Source organism: Mus caroli, unplaced genomic scaffold (assembly GCF_978045245.1).
Source record: "Mus caroli unplaced genomic scaffold, Mus_caroli_1 scaffold_2, whole genome shotgun sequence".
NCBI classification, from domain to species: domain Eukaryota; kingdom Metazoa; phylum Chordata; class Mammalia; order Rodentia; family Muridae; genus Mus; species Mus caroli.
This window is the reverse complement of record NW_028227257.1, coordinates 11,295,397-11,310,719: the sequence shown is the minus strand read 5'-3', so window position 1 is coordinate 11,310,719 and position 15,323 is coordinate 11,295,397. Positions and strand designations below refer to the sequence as shown.

General features: G+C 47.2%; 1 pseudogene; it reads right to left on the bottom strand.

Moving 5' to 3' along the window:
* Nucleotides 1-7,000: 7,000 nt before the first annotated feature.
* On the bottom strand, nucleotides 7,001-8,477 carry LOC110307566 (small ribosomal subunit protein bS18m pseudogene; annotated as a pseudogene).
* Nucleotides 8,478-15,323: the final 6,846 nt, after the last annotated feature.

Sequence of the window (15,323 nt, the reverse complement as noted above, 5' to 3'; positions counted from 1 at the left end):
TTCCCCCCATAACAGACCTCCCTGCTATTTAGATGAACTGGTGATTGCAAGTAATTTCTTTTTTTAAGAGCAGTGTCAGAAACTACCTGGTAGACCAAGCAGAATGAAGGTGAAAGAACGGGACAGGAGGGTCACAAAGGTGTCTGGCAGTTTGCACTTGTGCTACTTCAGGTTGGATTCACAGTTAATTTTCTGGTAGCGGCAGGAGAGAAGCACCACATGGGCTAGGGTTAAAGCCTGCTGGACATCGGGGTCTGGAGAGATGGCTCAGAAGGCAGAGGACCTAGGTTCAGTTCCCAGCACCCACATGGTGGCTTACAACTCTCTGAAACTCCAGTTCCAGAGGACCCAACAACTTTCTTCTGGCTTTCATGACCATTGCACAAATGTGTTGTATGGACATATTATATATATTTTTTCATGCATACACATACATACAAAATAAAAATTTTTTAAAAACTTTAAAAAATAACAGGAAGAAGGTGGCTTTTCACTGTAGTTGGAACCTGAATGTTGACAGTCCGTAAGAGATATTTTTAAGGATGGGCAAGTGCTGGTGTGGACACAGGTGACAGGTGGCTCCTTTAGTATGTGCTTCTATTCTAGAGACAATCCAGCCAACATCATACTGAAGAGTGTACAGAAAAGCACACCAGTCGCAAATGCTCTGTGAAGGCACACACACAGACACTGGGTTTTGAACCCAGGGCCTTATGCATCAAGGCAAGCACTCTCCCACCGAGCCCCCTTTTAAAATTGTGTCATTTTGAGTTGGTGGTGGAGTATACCTTTAATCCTAGCACTAGGGAGGCAGAGGCAGGTGGATCTCTGTGAGTTGGAAGCCAGCCTGGTCTACAGACAGTTACAGGAAAGCCAGGGTTACACAGAGAAACCTTGTCTTGAAAAGCGGAAAGACAGAAAGTCATTTTGAGTTGCCCAAGCTTTTCACAAGTTGCAAACACTTGTAACCAGCTCTCTCAGACAAAAATACTGCCAGAGATCCATTCAGGAGTCCCCACTCCCAAACCTCTCCCTTCCCCAAGGAGGTAGCATAGGTGTGGCCTGGCAGGGAGTCCAGACAGGGTCTCGCTGTGTAGCTTTGGCTAGCATGGAACGTATTATGTAGACCAGGCTGGCTGTGAGCTCAAAGAGATCTGCCGGCCTTTGCCTCCCAGTACTGGTATGAAAGGAATATGTCGCCATGCCCGGCTAATAGACTCTGTGTGTCACCATGCGCGGCTAATAGACTCTGTGGACCTCATTTCCCAAGATGAAGCCACACTTCACCAAGGTGCATCAGGCCCTTAAAACTTTGTTGGGTCCCCACTTTACGTGCCCTATGTCAGTGGCCTTTTTCTGGTGCCCTGTGCTGTCCATAGCTCATGACACCCTGAGATTACCACCTCACCCCTGGGGTTTACAGATGGATGAATAGCCCAATGGGTCAGGCTTAATGTGCAGCAAACTGGACAGAAATGAGCTCACTCTGCCAGCCAGGACATCTGGGGACTGCCACTCAATCGAGTTGTCATGGCATAAGGCAGTCCACACGGGAGGCCCACAGACCTGGTCATCCACATGCAAGAGGGCTTTGGTAGAATGTTCTTAAAGCCTGGGCACACTGAACCAACGGGTATAGTTGCATTTGTCTTTGGACTCTGGCTATTCTTCCTCAGCAGACATAGCTCATGGCCTTGATGAGGCCTTCTCTGAAGTTTCCACCACCTTCTGTTCCCTAGTAACAGGACACAGAAGCGATTAAGGTGGACACACTTCATGCCCTCCCAGAGCCCCAAGCACTGCAGAAGAGAGAGTCCTTGAAACTCAGGTGCAGGACTGAAACCTGAAGTGGAAACTTAGTTTCTTTGGAAAGTTAAATATGTGAAATAATGTTTTGCTGGGGCACACAGGGGAAAGGATGTCTTACTGAAGCTGTGAAAAGATGTTTGGATATAGCAGAAAGGACCCATGATGGAGTATAAACGTGACCCCACAGACAGTGGGTGAGAGCAGTGAGCATCTGCTTGATTTACTCCACTATGTTATTTTTCGCTAACGACACACAGTACATTGGGTTGTTGAGCTCAGCTTATGGTAAAGCAGTCATTGAGAGACACTTGCCAAAGAACTGCTCCTGGGGTTCCTGTAGCAGCTTGCCCCTCCCTAGGAACGATTGCTGAACAGATCCATTTTCCTCAGATCCTAATAACTGTTCTCTTCCACCACCTCTGGGTGATGGGCTAGAGGAGAGGCTGAGCTCTTATTCAAAGTAGGTGGCCAAGCCAGACAGTGGTGGCGCACACCTTTGATCCCAGCACTTGGGAGGCAGAGGCAGGTGGATTTCTGAGTTCAAGGCCAGCCTGGTCTACAGAGTGAGTTCCAGGACAGCCAAAGCTACACAGAGAAACCCTGTCTCGAAAAAAGCCAAAAAAAAAAAAAAAGTAGGTGGCCAAAAATTTCTGCCTACAGTAACCAGCAATACAACTGCTAAGTCCTTGCTCAAACACTTAAGAACTTCCAGCTAATAAATGACATAAAAGATGTCCACCTTAGCTCCTTGTTACTAAGCATGACGACCTGAGTTAAGTGTGGGGTCCAATAACCTCAAATTTGCACCAAAGATGTGAGGTACCTCGTGATGTTGTGGCCATGTGCTCAACCCAGCCAAGGCCCTTGTGTGTATAGTACCCGTGACTTCACAAAAGTGTACAATGCAAACTGCACACTGTAGACAAGATGATCACAATTGGGGGTGTGTCTGTGTCTACTGGCATTGAGTGGGGAGAGGGGGAGGGTTCCGTTGGTGACACCCCACACTCTGCTCCGCAATATTTACTGTGATCGACCTACACAGGTTGACCGCACTGAGATGGGAATTTCTGGTTTTAATCTTTTTCTTTGCAACCATTAGGCAGAGCTGTCAAACCTGTGGACACTCTGAGCGTAAAAGTGACTCAGACTAGCCCTGGTCCTGGCTCCTTGAAACCAATTATCTGCCAGTGTTCCCTCTCTGTCATCATTTTGCTTTGGCTATTTGTTTTAAGTTAATGTCTCACTATATAGACTAGGCTGGCCTCGAACTCACTTAGAGAGCCCCCCACGCCCCCCGGCTTTGCTTTCCAAGTGCTGGGATTAAAGGCCAGTGCCATCACTCTGGGCTTACTCGTGTAGTGCATGGCTGCCTGTGCATATTGTGTGCATGCGTGTTTTCTTCAAGTGTGCATGCAGACGCTGTGCCAGGAGTCCTCCAGCACCCTCCATCTTGTTGAGACAGAATTTCTCTTCCTACCTCGCTCAGCTGCATTGACTGGTCAGTGAGCTCTAGGGACTTGCCTGTATCTGCCTTCTCAGCTCTGGATTTATAGAGAAATGCTGCAATGCCAACTTTTTACAAGGAAGCTGGGCATCTGAACTGGTGCCCTCTGGCTTGTGCAGCAGGCACTTTATCCACTCAGCCACTTTCCTAGACACTTGTTTTTTGGTTTTTTGAAACAATGTCACACTATGTAGCTCAGGCTGGTCTGGAACTCACAATGTAACCCAGACTGGCCTCAAATTTGCCAAATCCCTGCTGTCTCAGGCTCTGCAGCACTAGGATTAACAGGTGTGCCCACCAGGCTTGACCTGGCTGCTGCTGCTGTAGCTCTTGAAGTGACCCCCGTGGCCCCCTCAGCCCTGGCTGGAGAGGCGTGTGCTCATCAGATTGAGACAAAGGCTGTCCAGTTTTCTGCCTTGAAAATTAACTGTTGCCTGTTATGTTTCCCACCTCAGCCTACTTGAGCTTTGTTTTTACTTGTTTGAGGTCTGGGGATGAGATTAAATTTGGGTAGGAAAAGCCAACAGTAGATTCAGGTTTCACTAGGAAGTCTTTATCATAGTCCCCGGGTCTAGGTCATGTCCAAAAGCTGCCTGTGACTGAAAGTGTGTGTTGAAGTCCAAAAGGATAAAAGGCTGAGCCCAAATGCCCTTGTCCCTGAGAGTTCTAAGGTAAAAGCAACCAGACTCCAGATTTATCTTCCCTAATTGATTATCCTGTTTGGTCCCAGCTATGGGGGTCATGGTGCCAGGCAGAGGACGAAATCTCAAAGCAGCCCAGGCTGGCTCTCCTGAACTCCAGCATCAGCATCTTAGAGCCCCTGGGGCCTCTAAAGGGTGAATGGATGGAAACAGAAGGATGGGCCGTGCCAGCTCCCTCCCCATGACACTATCCAAGGGAGCCTCCTCCAGATTTGAGTGGAAGCTCAAGCAAAACCATGCTCTTTGTAGAGCCTAGACCTGCGGTCAGCTTGGTGAAGAAAACAGCAGAAAGACAGGTATGGAGCTCACACCTATGACCCACAAAGGCAGGGGGATAACTGCAAGTCCCAGGCTAGCCTGGGATAAATTGTCAAACTGTCTCAAAACCCCAAAACATGGAGTTGTGGAGATGGCTCGGTTGGTGAAGTGCTCTTCTGGTACAAGGACCTGAGTTAGTTCCCAGAACGAAGGTAAAGAAAACAGGCAGATGTGAAGGTGTGTGTTTGGAATCCAGGCGTCAGGAGGTGAGTCCCTCAGAGTCACTGACCGACTGGACCAACTGGCCTAGTCTACTGGGTAAAACCCAGGCCAGTCAAAGCCTCTGTGTCATAGAAAGTAAAAATGGGGTGGAAGAGATAGATGGTTCAGCAGTTAAGAGCATCAGAAGTCCTGAGTTCAATACCCAGCAACCATATGGTGGTTCACAATCATCTGTAATGGGACCCGCGATGTCCTCTTCTGGTGTGTTTGAAGAGAGTGACAGTGTACACATATGCATAAAAGATATAAATCTTAAACAATAAAACGTGGGTGGCTCTTGAGGAACGACACTTGGAGTTGTCCTCTGGCTTGTACGTGCACAAGCTGATGCACACATACTCATGAACATGAGAATACACAAAATGGTAATGAAGGAAAAGAACACTGTCCTGTCCCCAGCTTTGCCAGGAAGCAGGCAGCCCATGTCCAGTATCCATGCACACGGGACGCATGGAAAATCTAAGTCCAGTAGGGACAGAGCCAAGCCTTTGATCTTTTGCCCTTGCTGGGTGACAGTGGTTATAGGAAACCCCTAGCCAAGGGCCACAGCTAATCAAAGATGGAGTGCAGTGTGCTAACAGTCCCCACCAGCAGTCTGCCTTGGACATTCATTTTTGTTCCAGGAGAAAATAAAAATCTGTACTTTCATGTATTCCTTCCGCAGAAAGCAGTGGCTTAGAAGTTTTGATTTGGGGCAAAGCTTTAAAATATGAAGGTCTTCCCGGGCATGAGGTGCACACCTTTAATCCCGGCAAGCAAAAGGCAGAGGCAGATGGATCTTTGAAATCAAGGCCAGTCTGGTCTACAGAGTGAGTTCCAGGACAGTCAGGGCTATGTAGGGAGAACCTGGTTTGTTTGTTTGTTTGTTTGTTTGTTTGTTTGAAATGTTGAAGGCAGCCTCAACACTACAGGGTAAACTGAGGAGGGCCAAGTGTTTCATTGATCACTCAGCAGACTTTTCTCTGAGGGCAGAAAGCTTGATTCACTGGGGCCAGCACTACTTGGGACCCTCTAGGAACTCTCTGAACTCTTTAAATTCTTTGGGGACCTGTGAGAAGGAGAAGAGAAAAAGGGGGCAATCACTCACACACACACACACATAGACAGAGGGATGAAGCAAGACAAGCCCCAACAAGTTCACACATACACATACATACATGCATGCATACATATATACATACATACATACATACATACATACATGCTCATACATTGGTGGATGGAGCAAAGCTCCAACCATTTTACATACATACACATTTTGTGGATGGAGGGAGCAAAGCTCCAGTTAGCAGGCTCCAACAATATACATATACATATACATGCACATATACATATACACACAAACACACATACACATATACATATACACACAAACACACATATACATACACATATACACACAAACACACATACACATATACACACACAAGTATATTTCGTGGATGGAGCAAACTCCAACGAGTTGACTGGACAACTTTTTTTTTTTTTTAATCTTAGCCTTTATATCTTCTAAAACACAGTTCTCTATGTAAGAAAAAGATTGTTGAATAGCCACAAGGTACATATTCTCTAAAAACAATCACCGCAAAAACATATTCTTCAAAAGCAGGTTAAAATAATTAAGCAAAATGAAATTACAACAGGACTATTGACCATCTATTCTTTTTTTTTTTTTTTAAAGATTTATTTATATGTAAGTACACTGTAGCTGTCTTCAGACACTCCAGAAGAGGGAGTCAGATCTCATTACGGATGGTTGTGAGCCACCATGTGGTTGCTGGGAATTGAACTCCGGACCTTCGGTGCTCTTACCCACTGAGCCATCTCACCAGCCCCCATCTATCCTTTTAAAACTCCTACCTAACCAAACATTTCTCATCTACCTCTATCCCCACAAGCTCACTGTGACCCCAAAGCAATCGTCCTTCTCTCATTAATGAACAAAGTTTAAGCAAGCCAAGGCTATAATAGGAAGTTTTTTTCCTATGCTTAGATGGCAAAAATTTGTATTTACCAAGAAACAGATCATCATCTATCTTATGTCTTATTTTCGAAGTCTCGTTCAGCTAAAAGGGGTGGTCATCTATTTTTGCATTCTTATACTCATAATAGAATCCTTTGCTTTTTATTCAAACCCTGTCTTTTCATGGTGTACACCAAAACCCGTGGCCACGTCCCTAGATTGCAAGGTCCAGGAACTCAGACCCAACCTAGAGTGGATGTTTTCTTTGATCATGAGCTTGTCCCAAGCCTATTTCTCTTTCTAGTGCAATTACATCCTTGCACTGGTGAAAGCTCAGTGTTCTCCTCTCCTGACCTATGCAGCCCTCGCTGTTCTGCAAGGGAGGGGCCACATTCTATTCTTTTTTTTTTTTTTTTTTTTTTTTTTTTTTGAGTCTGCCGACAACCACTTAGAGGTTCATTGGCAGGAACTTTACAAAATTTATTCTCGGTATCTGATGTTACAAACTCTAGGGTCTTTGAGATATGCAGGATCCTTGTATGTAACTGGCACAAACCCCATTTTCTGAGCTCTCTTAATGGCTCTAGTGATTTCCCTCCCTCTAGTTGCTTTCCACAGAGACCTGTTATGTGCCTTCCGTAACTGCATCCGGTAAATGGAGAAATAAACTGGGACAAAAGCTGCACGCTCTTGTAATCTACACGTTTCTCTCACAAGACACACTTCCTAAGAGGCTCCTTATAGGGGTTTTCCGTTGGGATTGGCAGGTCCTCGTTGCTGGTTACCTGTGCATACTGTGAAAAACTTCTTCTCCACAGCACAGAAGCCGCGTGAGTTCCGTGATCCGTGAAGCAGCCAGCCGCGGTTGTCAAATTCTTCCTCCCTATACCACTGCACAGAGCAACCAGAGCTGCCCTGGTTCTCCCGACACATTCTATTCTTGAGTCTAACTTTATTATATATTTCTGGAAAAACAACTTAAACCACCTCCCTAGAATTTTATCAACTACTCTAACTTCCTAAAACCATTTACATCAAATCAGGAATTCCACGAGACCATTAATTCATCTAAACAGCATTATCTCATGAAAGTTTATCTTCAGGTTGATCTGCAGGAAACTTGCCCAACAGATTGGGGAAATCACCCAGGAACCGATCACACCAGACTAGAGTCAGCCCACTCACACCATGCCAGGCATATGAGGAAGACAGCAACGACAAACGAGAGAAGGCACAGCAGCCACACTGGGACAGTGGGAATCAGAAGAGGAATTGAATTCCCTGGAACTGGAGTGTTACTGATAGTTGTGAGAGAGTGCTTTCAACAGCTGAGCTCTCTCTCCAGCCCCCTGGAGGGTTTATTTTGGCTGACAGTTCAAAGGGGTGGTGATGGGCAAGGCAGTAGCATGAGACATCTGGTTGCATTGCATGTGCTGTCAGGGAGCTGAGAGCTGATATGAGGTGGGGCTGGGGTGTAAGACCCAGGGCTGGGGTGCCGAGTCAGCAGCCAAGAGCACTACAGCAATCTGTAACTCCAGGTCCTGGAGCTGCAACACCCTCTTCTGGCCTCTGAGGGCACCAGACATGCATGGATACACACAGTGCACACATATATAAATAGTGCACATATATGCATAGTGCACATCTGCACACAATGCACATATGCATATGTACATATAGTATACATATATACATAGTGCACATATATACATAGTGGACATCTGGACACAGTGCACATATACACATATATACACAGCACACATATACACACAGTGCACATCTATGCACATATACAGATGCAAGCAAAACACACATGTACTTAACATAAAAATAAACTATCTTAAAATGCAACAACACCAATTCAAGGCCTCCCCTTGCCAGGACAAATCTTCCAACCAGGATCCATTTCCTAAAGTTTTTACAACCTTCCAAACAGCGCCCCATCTGGAGACCGCATGTTGATGCACCTTGAGGCAATGGTGACATCGTCCATTCAATGACTCCTATGTCACTGCCATGCCTGTACCTGTCCAGATTTGCAGATGCATCTGTCCACAGAGCCCAGTGGCATTCAACACATACCCGGTGGGCTCTTGCTGGAGCCGTCAGTGGTAGCTGGGCAGGATAGATTATGCCTGCATAGCCCACATGGAGGCAGGATAATTACATGTGCTAAGCTACAGAGTGAAACTTGGTCTTCAAAAAGTTAAAAATGAGGGCTAGAAAGATGACTCAGCAGTTCAGAGCATCGGCTGTTCTTCCAGAGGACCCAAGTCCGATTCCCAGAACCCCATGGCAGCTTACAACCAGATGTGATTCCAGTTGCCTGGGAATTCAATGCCTTCTTCCAGACTTCATGGAAACCAGACACACATGTGTTACAGATATATATATATATATATATATATATATATATATATATGCAGGCAAAACACCTATACACATTAAAAACAAAAATTAAAAATAAAAGTCAAAGTTAGAAAGCCCATCTATTTAAGAGAGGATTCTGGTGAGGTCTGTACTCATTTGATATATTCTTGTATGTACTGTTTCATCTCACCCTTTTCCTACTTCCTTTTCATCGGATATGCTTGTTGAAGCAAATAGCTGCTGGCCCCATAGAGCATTCCATGGTGGTCTTGTTGCTTGTAGCCCCATGGGGCTATGTAGCATGCACCTATGCCCTTGGTAGGTACATTGATACTAATATCATGGCAGGATTAGATTCGGGCTGGATTTTGGGCAAGCCCTTTGCATAGGTGGCCTGTCTGGCAGGTGGTCAACTGTCCAGGTGTTTCTCTTTATGAAGTATGCATACAATGGTGGGAACTGCCCACTTCTATGGTTCATCAGGGACAGCTGGGGGGTGGGGCCTGGGCTGGCCTTCACTCTCCCATGGACCTGATGGGATGTCAAAAGTGAGGCTCCCATGCTTCAGACCGTCTACACTGCTTCAGACTGTCTCCACCTCTCATTTCCCAAGCTCTAGCTTGGGAAGCACGGGCCAGGGGGAATTTGGTCTTGTCCTCTTCTTGGCCTTTCAATTTGCCTGCTTCACAGAGAGGTCCGTATACTACCTAAAAAGGCTGCTCTGTCTTTGTAGACGCCTGACTCGCCAGCAAGAAAGACGCCACAACAGGATCCTTCTGCAACACGTTTATTGGGAGAGCATTTACTGTGAATGCGAAAGACCCCGAGCCCCAGAACTGGTGCTGCTTATATAGGCTTAGGAGAGGCGTGTCTCACCTGATTGGTTATGCTTTCAGTACCTCATTAACATGCCTCAGGCCAGCAGTGACTCAGCAAAAAACTCTTTTGCACATGCGCACATTGGTTGTTTACCCATATTCATGGGTGGTGGCCAGCGGTAGCCAGGGCCATCTTGTAATGGCATATGTGGCTTCCCATACTCTGTCTCTGCCTCTGACTGTCTCTCTGTCTCTGTTTCTCTCTCTTTTTCTCTCTCTCTCTTTCTCTCTCTCTCTTTCTCTCTCTGTGTTTCTCTCTCTCTCTGACTCTTAGTTAACTTATTAGAAAAATCTACCTCCTACCTGTAAATGACTACATGATATCTGAAGTCTCAGTCATGGTTTATGTAATTAGTATATACAGGAGAGGGGCTGGGGATGCAACTCAGTTGGTGATGTGCTTGCTTGCTTACTTAGCATGCACAAGGTCTTGAGTTCCATTCCAGTACCACAGAAAGCTAGACACAGTGGCCCAGGCCTGCAATTCCAGCACTTGGGAGATGGAGGCCAGAGGATCAGAAGTTCAGAATCACTCTTGTCTATATAGTAAGTTCAAGGTCATCTTGGATGACATAAGACCCTGTCTCAAAAAAAAAAAAAAATCTCCAGAGGACACATGGATGGTGATACCTTTATGAACCTAGGAACCCCTATGAGTTCCAGAAATGTCTTCTTTTGGTCCCCAAGGCCATTAATAGAACAGCATCTCTTTATGAAGTATGCAGACACTGGTGAGAACCACCCACTTCTATGGTTCTTTCAAGCTATGAACATAATTTGTGGGTATCCAGTTAGGCAGAGCACACTTGGGGTTGGTGGTAATTAAAGCCAGATTCATTCAATGCTCCTGAGACGGAGTTGGTGGGGGCAAGGGAGCCCCAGCAATATCTGCAACTTGTTATGGACTGGCCCTGTATCCTCTGCTTTTTAAAGGTCAAGCCATTCTAGGGTCAAAAGACAGTCACTTCTAACCTGACTGTAGACAGGACCCAGAGGTGACCCACATTCAGTACTTTCTCCGTCACAATACATGCCCTGGTGCATTGCCTGTGCCCTGGACCACTCTGCATCTGACCCTACCTGCCCTTGGGGTTTGGAGGTGAGGTGGCGGAGAGTCAAAGACACAGACTCCAGGAGCAGGTAAGAAACACTGCAGCAAGCTCCTCTGTGTACTGCTGCAAGCTCCTTTAATACCCTCCTCCTGCTCCCCATTGGTCCTAAGAAAGCAGCTCTTTTAAACAGCAGTTCCTGATTGGCTGGCATGGTCTGCATCAGCAATCCTTGGTCTCTCAGACAGTCCTCAATTAGGTCCTCCTACAGGAGATGCTTTTGCGGCTGTGTAGCCGTGGCATTTACATAGAGGTGGTGGCGGTTGTGGTTCCTCCTACACTGGTGGAGGCTGAGTCTCTAAGATGTGAAAGTGCTTAAGCTTCTGGCCTCTCACCCGCCCTAGCTCTCTCCAAGGCCCTTGGTAGGACTCAAATTTTGTTCTTATAATTTTATAATTCCCACTCCCCCACCTTTTTTTTTTTTTTTTTTTTCCAAGACAGGATTTCTCTGTGGAACAGCCCTGGCTGTCCTGGAACTCACTCAGTAGACCAGGCTGGCCTCGAACTCAGAGATCCACCTGTCTCTGCCTCCCAAGTGCTGGGAGTAGTGCCTTGTGCTTTCTTCACAGTCTGTGCCTGATCACAGACTCCATGTGGTGCTTCATCAAGCTCCTGCCGCCTTGGCTGCCCTGCAACTGTGGACGAATTCCTCCACCTGAAAGCCAGCACAAACCCTCCCTCCACTAAGTCGCTTTTGTTGGGTTATGTTATCGTAGCCAGAGGAAAAAGAGTTGATGATGAGGATACTGCTGAAAGATGGCTGCGGTTACCTCAGCTCTCAGGAGGATAACCTTGTCCTGCCTGGGAGATGCTGCAGGTGATTGCTGAGGCCAGGAGGCTGAGCCAGCAAGAGGAAAACATGGACCTTTAGAACAGCCTCCATGGGGAGGCCCAGAGCTGGGTAGTTTGAACAACTTCAGTGGGTTCTGGGTGTAGGCACTGATGCTACCTACCTAGTGGATCTGGGTGTGGGGGATTGACCCTATCTACCTCGTGGACCTGGGATGTAGGGTTGACCCCACCTACCTAGTAGACTTGGGGTGTGGAAGCTGACCTATCCTACCTACGTGGTGACTCTGGGGTGTGGGGCTCATAATAGCTGCCTGATGACTCTGGAGTGATGGTGACTTTAGGGAGATGGATAATGGGGACCCACAAAGATGTGGTTGTTGTGTGGGCTCTAGGATGATTTTCCTGGAGAAAAACCAGCTCTCAATGAGTTCATTTCTGTTTGCCCAGCCTGGCTAACCCCGCTCTGAGTCTGCAAGGTCCAAAGATGTCAAAGACGAAAAGTATTAAAAATCCACAGTAGAGGCCAAGGCCAAGGCCAAGGCCAAGGCCAAGGGAAGACCACAAGTTCAGAGGCTGCCTGGTCTACCCAGTGGGTTCAAGGCCAGTCTGATCAAGTAGTGAGACCCTGTCTCAAAAGAAAAATATCTAAAGCCGGGCGTGGTGGCTCACGCCTTTAATTCCAGCACTCGGGAGGCAGAGGCAGGCAGATTTCTGAGTTCGAGGCCAGCCTGGTCTACAAAGTGAGTGCCAGGACAGCCAGGGCTACACAGAGAAACCCTGTCTCGAAAAAACAAAAAAAAGAAAACAAAAAAAAAAAAAAAGAAAAATATCTAAAGGGGGCTGCTGAGATGGCTTTGCAGGTAAAGGTGTGTACTGGCTGCTTTTGTGTGTCAACTTGACACAAGCTAGAGTCATCAGAGAGAAAGGAGCCTCAGTTGAGGGAGGATCTCCATGAGATCCAGCTGTAAGGCATTTTCTCCATTAGTGATTGCTAGGGAAGGGCTCAGTCCACCTGGTTGGCTCCATCCCTAGGCTGGTGGTCCTGGGTTCTATAAGAAAGCAGGCTGCGTAAGCCATGGGGAACAAGCCAGTAAACAGCATCCCTCCATGGCCTCTGCATCAGCGCCTGCCTCTAGCTTCCTTCTCTGTGTGAGTTCCTGCCTGACTTCCTTTGGGGATGAACACTGATGTGGAAGTGTGAGCCGAATAACTTGCGTTTGGTCATGGTGTTCTTGCCACAGCAATAGAAACCCTAACTAAGGCAAGGTGCTTGTTTCCAGACCTGGCCCCTTGAGCTCAGTCTCCAGGACACACGTGACAGAAGGAGAGAACTAACTGTAGCAAGCTGTGCTCCGACTTTAACACAAGGTGTAGCATGCACATGCTCACACGTGTGCACACACAGCCAGGTGTGGAGGTGCAGGCCTTTGATCTCAGTACTCAGGAGGCAGAGGCCTGAGGACCTACGTAGGCAGCCCGAGCAACATAGTGAGTTCCAGGGTGGCCAGGGCTACACGGTGAGACCCTATCTAAAACAGACAAACAAACAGCCCCTCCCCACCCCAACAATAGCTGTTTTGCTGTGCCCAATTGTGATTCCAACACCGGGAGGCCCTGGCTGAGGCAGGAGGGTAGAGGGCTCCAGGCCAGCCTAGTCAGGCCTTACTAAAAATCAAACGAAGAAACAAACAAACAAGCAAAGAGACAAATGTTGCCCCTCTCAGTTCTCCAGAGAAAAATGAGACTACAAATGTGAGACGCACAGACAAAAGACATTATGGGAGCAGTGTTCCAGCTGCTTCCGACCCCCAAATTGGGTTTCAATTTACTCCCTTTTTTTTTAATCCCCAGTCTCTGGGAGCACAATTATTGTCCTTGGGGTTTCCATACCCCCCCCCATTCTCCTGGTGATTGCCACTTTCATGCACGGGGTCTCCCCAGGCTCTTGCTTGGGTCACTAGGTCTGAGGGTCTCCACCTGCCACTGCCAGTCACTTCATTCACTGTCAAGGAAAGCTGGCACCCGAGGGTGACAAGAGCGGGTGACAGCAGCTTTTACATCCCTTGGCACCAGCCTCTCTTGTCATCTTAAGACTGCAGAAATGAAGCCTGCTGTCACCAGGAGCAGAGGGGATGGTGGCAAATGCTTTCTTTAGGTGTCAGAACCACTAAGCCACCCCCAGGCATGGCACGGGACTGGGAAATGTGAGAGACACATGTCTGAGGTGGCTGCCAAGGGGACAATTCCTGCCCAAGAAGATTGGCAGGTTCAGGGTGGCATTGGGCCGTCTAAGGGACTTTGTATCTCCTTTCTCATTTATTGAGGTGGTTTCTGAGGGAATCAGGCGGGCAGCAGTCATGACCGGAAATGTAGGAGTGTCCAGAAGTGTCAGGGTAGCGGGTGGAGAGCTGGCAGGGACCTGCTTACTGTGTCTTCATCTCATGCCAACATGCCCAGGGTATACCCCATCACTTCTCAAGCAGCGGCTCGTGCCCAGTGGCCCACCCTGCTCATCTTGGCCTGATGCTCTGACTTTCAGCTGGTTCCAGCTGGTTCTTTAAATTAAAGATTGCTTTTTGGCTAGTACGCCAAACAATGGGTTTCATTGAGACTTTTTTTTTTTTTTTTTTTTGAGACAGGGTCTCATTATATAAGCCCTAGCTGGCCTAGAACTTGCCAGTTAGTCTATGCTGGCCAGAAACCCAGAGCTCCATCTGCCTCTGCCTCTAGGGTGCTGTGATTAAAGAAGTGCATCACCATGCCCAGCGGAAGTGGCTTGTCCTTGTTTTTAGAGGAAGGAGGGGTCCTAGGCCTTGTGATTGACAGGCAGTGTTTGTGGTTAGGTTGGTGGCAGGGAAAGTGGAGTCTTGGCTGTGCTTCACCAGCAGGGGGTGCTGGGTCACTAGGAAAATTTTGTCATTTGGTCCCCTCAAATATTGTTTATGTCTCTTTAAAAAAAAATAAAATAAAACAACACACTTTCCACCCTTAATCCCAGCACTTGGAGGCAGAAATTTAACCTAGGCCCTACTATGTGTTAGGCATGTGCTCTACCATTGAACTGTACACCCTATGTTCAAGCTCAAAGATATGTTTTATTTATTTCTTATTTATTTTACTTTATGGGCATGAGTGTTTTGCTTGCATGTATATCTGTGTACCATGTTTGTACCCAGTGCCGGCAGAGACCAGAAGAAAGTACTGGGTCTTCTGGAACTAGAGTTACAGATGGTTGTGAGCCACTACATGGGTACTGGGAACTGAACCCAGGTCCTTTGAAAGAGCAACTGGAGATCATAACTCCTGTGCCATGTTTCCAGGCCCCTGTTTTTGTTTTTGTTTTGTTTGTTTGTTTTTTGAGACCGGGTCTTCTGTGTGTGGCCCAGGTTGGCCTTAAATTTGATGTGTAGCTGCAAACAGACTTAAAATCCTCATCTTCTACTTGTCCCATGCTGGGATTGCAGGCCTGTACTGTCATACTTGGCTAGAAAGGGACACTTGATGGGGGGCTCACATTCTGCTGTGGTAACAGGTAGGAAAGAGCAAGCAAGGGGAAGGACAATGGAGTAAGGAGGGGCAGGGCGGGCAGGTTGGTAGTGTCTTTTGTAAGGAGGTGAAAATCAGCTTCCAGAGGTGATCGTGGAAGAGATGCCT